Below are 6,406 nucleotides of genomic sequence, written 5' to 3'. Positions count from 1 at the left end.
AGCTTCTTCATGGCAAAGAAAATTAAAGAGCAAAGAAACAGGAAAAGATGCTACTCTAATTACCAGTGGGAAGAAAACAATTGTGTTCACAAGAATCATTTTTTACACATGAGATTGATGACATTTTTGTAAATTTGATAAAAGTACCCAAGTATTGGATAATCTGTGATTTCTTTTCAATGGTGGAAAGGGAAAGTAATTGGATTTTTAGGGAGTGTTCCCTGTGGGTCTACTCCAGGGACTATATTGAAGTGTAAATACATTAGATTACAGGGGCGAGGAACCATTTTTCTGCCAAGGGCCATTTGGATATTTATTACATCATTTGAGGGCCATACAAAATGAAATGCAATTATTGACAATTAGGCTGCTGCAATTTGGTCAAGCCTTTAAATGACCCCTATGCCTTGGGAGGGCCAGACCACATGATTTTGGGGGCCTTAGATGGACCTGAGGCAGGACGTTCCCTACCTATGGATCAGAGGATCACTTTAAGCAATGGCTGGCACTCATCAAAAACTCAATAAATATTACTAAATGAATCTTAGATATTGTTGAGCATCTGTCCACTGTGATAGCATTTATGTTTTATTTATTTTATTCTTATTGTAGAGAGAAAGGGAGAGGAAGAGAGACATAGAAACAGCACTGACGAAAGAGAATCACTGAATTGCTGCCTCCTGCAAGCCCCACACTGGGGATCGAGCCTGCAAGGTGGCCCTACCTTGACCTCGTTGCTCAAACACTGAGCCACGTCAGCAAAACAGCATTTATGTTTTAGGTGCATCTTTCAAACAGTTGTTTTCAGAAGCAAAGCCTGGATATTGTGGAGAGGATGAAGCCAATGCAGAAGGACAGGTACCAGAAGCTGTAGGCCCCGCTCTGAGAGAGTTCCTGTTAGACAAGACAACTTCATCTGCTGGAAGACAGTCCATCCTTGCTGCCTGACACAGTCACTGCAGGGAAGAAACATCTGCATAGCATATGTTTCAAGGAACCTGGCATATATGGCATAGTGTTCTTAATATGTTTGCTCCCCTTCTTAGTGCTATGTGTTTTAAGCAGGGTCACCTCTCCGAGAAAGGTTGTTTCCCCAGGTGGGAATTTTTCCCTGGAGTTAGGGATTAACAAGACTAAGGAAGGGAATAAATCAGTAACACCCCTAACTAAGCGCCAGGCGGGTAGTTAATCACCTCAACAATGAACAATCACCCTTAAACTACATAATCTTTACTTAGGATAATCTCCTTCCGTTACTTCCTTGTAGCTGAACAGAAGAGTAGAGTAGTGACCTTGGAATAGAGATAACAAATGCCCTAACCTTTGTAATAGAATGGATAGGATTAAAATGAAATGGTATAAACACAGATGTAACAGGAGAATAAAGAGAGAACCGAGCTAGAGAACCTGGCTAGAGAAGCTGGCTGTGCTGATCATCTGAACACTGTCTCCGTGTCATTCCTTCTTCACCGACGCTGTCCACACTGTTGGGAACCCCTGGACCTGCTGGGGCTGGACCCCAACATTCATCTTCCCACTACTGACTTAACGAGGGTGAAAAGAGAACAGAAATCATTGTCCTCTGACTTTGGAAATCTTGTTAAACCTTCAAACTTGCAATGTCAAGGGTCCCAAGTCCGCCACCTCCAGCAGAAATGTTGAGTGGCCCTGTAGCTGAGAGCTGGTGCCACACTGAGATCAAGGTAGTGAAATTCTCCCACATGTGGACCATTGGTAAGTTTAGCTTTTGCTGACAGGAAGTGGGTGATGTCATTCAAAGTACAACCTTTTCATCATTAGCCATTGATCAACTGAAATGGCGTTTGAGAGTATACTCGAAAGGGCTAGATAAAGTAAGCAAAGATTATCTGTCACTTTACTTGTCTCTGGTCAGTTCTCCAAAGTGTATATTTTTGGCAAAATTTAAACTCTCCATCCTGAATGACAAGAAAGAAGAAATCAAATCTTTGGAGAGTCACTGGGCATATAGCTCTGTACAAGGCAAAGACTGGGGATTCAAGGAATGTATCCGTAGAGATGTTCTTTTGAATGAAGACAATAGTTTTCTCCCTGATGGCAAGCTGGCCCTCTTCTTTGAGGTGAGTGTGGTGCAAGATTCCTTCACCATTTCTGGCCAGAGCACCACGAAGATGGTGAAGGTTCCTGAGTGCCAGGTGGCCCATGCACTAGGAGGACTTTGGGAAAATTCATGGTTCACAGACTGTTGTTTTTGTGTTGCTGGCCAGGAATTCCAGGCTCACAAAAGCCATCTTAGCAGCTCGTTCCCCAGTGTTTAGGGCCATGTTTGCACATGCAATGGAGCAGAACAAAAAGTCGGATTGAAATCATTGACATGGAGCCTGGAGTTTTTAATGAAATGATGTGCTTCATTTACACAGAGAAGGCTCCAAACCTGGACAAAATGGTTGATGGTTTGCTGGCAGCTGCTGACAAGTATGCCCTGGAGCTTTTGAAGGTCATGTGTGAGGAAGCCCTCTGCAGACACCTCTCTGAGGAGAATGCTGCAGAAATGCTCACCTTGGCTGACCTCCACAGAGCAGATCAACTGAAACCTCAGGCAGTGGATTTCATCAACTCTCATGCTGAGGATATCTTGGAGACTGAAGAGTGGCAGGCCATGGTGGGGTCCCATCCCCACTTGGTGGCTGCAAACAGCCCTCAGTCCCTCACCTAGGATGGCCACACTGTCATGGGGTGAGGGCCCCCATTGGGGGACTTGGCCAGCCTGCAAACAGCCATCAGCCCCTCACCCAGCCTGTCCAGGCATCCCAGCAGGACCCCCACCCTGAAGGGGGTGTGGCCAGCCTGAAAACGGCCCACAGTCCCTCCCCCAGGCTGGACAGGCACCCCAGCGGTGACCCCCACCTTGAATATACATTTCTACTATTTCAGAAAGAAAGAGAGAAAGATCAATGATGAGTGACCATACTAGATTGGCTGCCTTCTGCCAGAAGAAAGAGTGACACTTGTTGTCATCTGCTAAGCGGAAGGAATAGGCCCTGGCCAGTGATGTTCGCTGGTTAGACCTTCGATGGCCAGGGAAGGGTCACTGGTGGGATCCCTGGTCCAGAGCACATACCTGGGATGCAGGTTTCATGGCCAGCCCCGGTCTGGGCTCCTGTGGGAGCCAAAGATCCATGTGTCTCTTGCATATTCATGTTTGTTTTTTTGTTTCTTATCTCTCCTCTTCCCTCCCTCCCTCCCTCCCTCCCTCCCTCTGTCCCTCTCTCTGTAAAAAACATCTCCTCTGGTAAGAATTAACGAAAACATAAACAAGAAAAAAGTACAAAGAAGGAAAAGATTTGGAGGGCGTGAAAAAGCAGCATACCCTAAAGAAAGGTACCATGATGAGCAGAGAATTCAGCTACACTGATGTTTTTCAAGGCAATGTGTGTATAAGATAAAAATAAAATGTCTGAGTGTCCCTTAGCTGGCAAGGTCCTGACACAAAACGACGAGGCCACTCTATCGCGGTCCTTGCAGGGTTTTCCAAACCACCACGTTAGGGGCGAGGCCAGGAGTATCAGGGGAAAGCGAGGTGTGAAGGAGTCAGGGAATGGACAGAGGAGGGTCCTGCACGCACTCCCGTCTACTGCGTTGTGTCGCTGCTCCCAGAGTCCCCCACACTGAGAAGATGGGAGGAGACTCACCCGTTGTCAGTGACCGAGGGACATACAGGCTGAGGGACACACAGACCGAGGGACACACAGACCAAGGGACACAGAAACCGAGGGACAGAGAGACCGAGGGACAGACAGCTAATGGAGGCCGCAGTGGCCTGGAGAGGTGACATCTGGGCACGTGTGACCACTGTGCTGGTTCCTTGTATTCTCCCAGAGGTACCTTCTTCGTGTTTTTTGACTCCAGAAGCCTGGATTCCATTTCCACACCCAGCACCTACTAGTTCATGGTGACTCTGCCCAAGACTCAAGCCCCCTTTGTACATCCATTCACATATCAGTGGTTTGGAAAGTGATGTCCAACTTATTCTATGTACTTATGATATGTATGAAAAATAAATCAGAGCCAGCACTTATCTGTGTGATGTATTCTACATTTGTATGATACATAGATTTCATTTTAGAAAATGACATTTCTTGTCCAAAGTTGGCTTCCTAAGTGTAAGTAAATGAGCATGTTAAAAACTTTGTAAGTGTGAATGTTTTACTTGGGAAATGTTTAGCAACTTGGTAAGTATTCGTGTGTATTTCTGCGCAAGGAACTGTTGGGGGTCATGTGTTGTCACCAAAGCAGAATGTTTGGTGAATGACTGGTCCCCTTGTCAAGACATCCTGCATGGTTTACCTTCATTCTGTGTTATGAAGCAATAGGCAGAAGGTAGAAGTAGTCTTGTCCTGATGGCACAGCTCCCGCTTGCTGTGATGATGGAAGCAGGCCTGATGGTCCAAGCAGCATGAGAACACCAGCAAGGTAAAAGTTCTCATCCCCTTGGCATGTAATCTACCCAGTCAGGGTTGCATTGTCTTTGTAGAAACAGGTCATCCAAATAGCAACACTCAGCCCAGCGAGCGAGGCTCAATGACTGAGTGCTGACCTATGAACCAAGAAGTGCCCTTGATTCCTGATAAGGGCACCCCCATCCCCTGATTGTTTCTGTTTGTCTCCCTGTCCGTCTCTGTGTCAGATCCAGAAGAAGAGATTTAAAATACAACTGGAAACTGTGAAATCTGCTCTTATTGTTCCCTCAAAAGGTCTACTACTTTACTGAGAACACCCATCACTTGTCTTCCTTAGTCATCGTGAGAATTCCAGTGCATGAATGTTCAGAGTATCTCACTTTAAAACCTGTGTGCACATCTGCACCCAAACAGCGGAGCATCCCATCCTGGAGAATTTTCCATTTCCTTCCAAAGGAAGTGAGATGTCGCACAGTGGAAATGGAAACAAATGGTAGAGAAAGCTGGGCATGAAGATCAAGGCTAATCCTGGAATACATCCTGGATAAGATGTATTCAACAAATGAATGCGTGACTATTCCAACCAGAACCTTCCTGTATGTGGAGGTTTGGGCATGGGGGACAGCAATCTTTTTAATGTGAATGAGGACTTGATTGTGCAAAGCTTTCCTTCACCCCCTGAGAGATGCTGACCAGAGGTGCTGGGCCACTTGGAAATGTGTGGTGTTTCAATGCGAGGCTGGGGGTGGGGGGTTGCCCCTCCTGACCTGAGCGAGAGAGCCCACCTCCCAGTGTGCACAGGGCCCCTGCTTGGGCGTCATCAGCTCCATGAGTCCAGGCTGGCTCCTCCCGAGTCCGCTGAGACCCAGAGAAAACAATATCCCAACGGTCAGATTTCCCCTGGTCCCGAGGTGCTGTGTCAGGATTGGGTTGATGTGAGAAAAGGGGAGTGTGAAGGTGTGGTTCAATGGTTGTTTCTGAGAGTTTGAGGTCACCCACCCAAGCTGTCAATCATTGTAGGGAAAGAGGTTCCCATTGTTCCCATGGAAATGCCACCCTTTTTTCAATGACTCCCTTTGTATGCGTGTTCCACTTGATGATTGATGCAATTTCCTTTCCCCTCTAACAAGAAACCTTGTACAGAAGCAGGTGGTCTGAAGAATTGCGACCCTGGGACCAGGTGTACCACAGCTGTGGGGAATGCTGAAGCACCCAACAGAGTAGAGAGGGTGACCATGTGGCTCAGGGGACATTGTCCAAAGGAGGAGATGTTTGTCTTTCAGAGCAGGTGAGCTGGGAGGCAGTGAGTGGATCCCCTGTTTGTTGCACAGCCTGCAAAGGTGCTGTTGTTGTGTCAGTGCCCAGTGAGTGCCATGAGATCCTGTGTGAGAGGGAAGTGTATGAGAGACCATGAGCTATGCCAACCTTGGTCCTGCAGTTGGACTTGGCTCCCCTGGTGTGGAAGCAGGCCCAGGTCTTTGCACCTGGATTTATGTCAGCACCACAAACGGACAGACAGACAGACAGACAGACAGACACACAAGGACTCTTGTTGAGGTTCCTGATGAGGAAGTTTCCTAACAGCCTAATGCTGTTGTCAAGATGTGAATTCGGCCGAAACTGGTTTGGCTCAGTGGATAGAGCATCGGCCTGCGGACTGAAAGGTCCCAGGTTCGATTCCGGTTAAGGGCATGTACCTGGGTTGCTGGCATATCCCCAGTGGGAGATGTGCAGGAGGCAGCTGATCGATGTTTCTCTCTCATCGATGTTTCTAACTGTCTATCTCTCTCCCTTCCTCTCTGTAAGAAATCAATAAAATATATTTAAAAAAAAAAAAAGATGTGAATTCGAAGGGGCATATGCCTATTCTGAATGAGTGTTTTAGAGATGGAAAGACCCAATGTTGTTCTTGTAGCCATTTTTGTATCATGTATTTCCAAAAGGGAGTGAAAAGAAGAAGAGCTGGA

The 6,406-nt window shown here is 46.8% G+C and overlaps 1 pseudogene; it reads left to right on the top strand.

Moving 5' to 3' along the window:
* The first annotated feature begins 1,619 nt into the window (after positions 1-1,619).
* LOC118654269 lies at positions 1,620-2,695 on the top strand (annotated as a pseudogene).
* The last annotated feature ends 3,711 nt before the right edge of the window (positions 2,696-6,406 follow it).

This window comes from Myotis myotis, unplaced genomic scaffold, assembly GCF_014108235.1.
Source record: "Myotis myotis isolate mMyoMyo1 unplaced genomic scaffold, mMyoMyo1.p scaffold_m19_p_4, whole genome shotgun sequence".
NCBI lineage: Eukaryota > Metazoa > Chordata > Mammalia > Chiroptera > Vespertilionidae > Myotis > Myotis myotis.
This window is presented reverse-complemented; position numbering and strand designations above follow the sequence as displayed.